This window comes from Lepisosteus platostomus, chromosome 5 (assembly GCF_059453375.1).
Source record: "Lepisosteus platostomus isolate fLepPlt1 chromosome 5, fLepPlt1.hap1, whole genome shotgun sequence".
In the NCBI taxonomy this organism is placed as follows: Eukaryota; Metazoa; Chordata; class Actinopteri; order Semionotiformes; family Lepisosteidae; genus Lepisosteus; species Lepisosteus platostomus.
The window spans coordinates 63,365,904-63,367,584 of record NC_142615.1 but is presented as its reverse complement, the minus strand read 5'-3'; the positions used below and the strand labels follow the sequence as shown (position 1 = coordinate 63,367,584).

Below are 1,681 nucleotides of genomic sequence, written 5' to 3'. Positions count from 1 at the left end.
CTACGTAAGGCTGCTCTTTGTCAAGAGTGGAGACAACAGAAACAGACTTCAAACCGACATTCATTACTGAGAGCAGGCGAAAATGTCTTTGGAAAAGAGGAAATGACTGCTGACCGTAAACAGAGCTCACGCTCAGCTCCGGACAAGTGCTCCTCGTTAGTATAGTGCTGAGTACCCCTGCTTGTTGCGCGGGTGACTGGGGTACGTTTCTGTGACAGGGCGCTGGTTTAATTTTTTTTAATTGTTGAATCATATTTAAATGTTAAACAACTGAACGGCATCTAGCTGTAGACCAGGATGGCCGAGTGGTTAAGGCGTTGGACTTAAGATCCAATGGACAAATGTCCACGTGGGTTCAATCCCCACTCCTGGTAGTGTTGCAATAAGTTTTAAGTGACAGAACACTTTGATGATTTACACTCTATTTAAATATGAATTTACTAAATTTCAGTTCAGTTCTCTTCACTCCCACTCCCTGGCATAACTGAACTCTCACTATCGCATACTGAAGGCTTTACATGCATTAGCTGTGATACAGCTCCCAATAAAGACAGAATCAAACAGTTTGTTCTATTTCTCATGGTGATCCTCTTCTTGATCCAAATGAAATGGATCATTTAATATGATGACTCGAGAAAAAAAAGGAGTGAATTTCCGCCTGTAATGATTGATGCCCCATCAAACATTTTGTAACATCCCCAGAAGATTATACAGTAGAATCCTGGTTTGTGGCTTAAATTCAAGGTAAACAAGACTAAGGAAACGAGTTGGAAACTTGATGTCGAACTGGAATTTAAGTACCCGGAATATTTCACTACATTGGGCAATATGTGCCAGAGAGGAGCACTTTAAATCCCTTTGATAGCTCAGTTGGTAGCGCGGCTGACTGTATTAGAAACAGTTAGGAATCCTTAAGTCGCTGTTTCAACTCCAGCTCGAAGGAAGGTGCTTTTGTGAACTTTAATCAAATAGTTAAAATAGCGAATCTTTTTCACTCAGACGTTGATCAAAAGCTCAATAAACGATGAAGCAGAGGCTCTTGTTCCGAATTCAGCTAACATCTGGTTGTCTTGTTTTGGCCAAGATCTGATCTTTGAATTAAGGGACTACGCTGTCTGATTTGTAATTCAAAAGTAGATACAAATGTCACTGTTTTCAAAGGATAGGTACTTAATTGGCTTTATGATTTGGTATTGATTTTGTGTCATTATATTATTACGTTTGTGCTTTCTGTGTTTTTTATCGTATTGTGAACTTATTTTTTAAACAAATGCTAACAAAGGCAAACACAGCACAAATCTGTTTATACCAGCGGTGAATTGTACATTTTTATTAAGTACAATCTACTGTATTTTTTTTTAAAAATGGCATACTGTGCACGATATGTTGCAGAAACACAACCTGATATTTTCATAATTATTATTTTAATCATTTGACAAGTATGAGGTCCCGGATCCAAATCTTCAGTTCTGATTTTTTTTAAAGTGATATCTTCTCTTCCTCTCGTGGAAATCACAAGATGTGAGCAAATGTTTTTGTTCTTTTTTTTCACGTTGCGATCCAAAGAGCCTCAGACGCACAGTCTGACAGTAACCAAACCAGAATGGATTCTGCTGGGAGCCGGACTGAGCTCATTCTCACTCCCTGTGCTGAAAACAGAATTATCATTTCCCCAAACATC

General features: G+C 38.7%; 1 non-coding gene across 1 annotated transcript; it reads left to right on the top strand.

The window, feature by feature from the left end:
* The first annotated feature begins 291 nt into the window (after positions 1-291).
* Positions 292-374, top strand: trnal-uaa (transfer RNA leucine (anticodon UAA)). Its single transcript has one exon. It is a non-coding gene; the product is annotated as a tRNA-Leu (tRNA).
* The last annotated feature ends 1,307 nt before the right edge of the window (positions 375-1,681 follow it).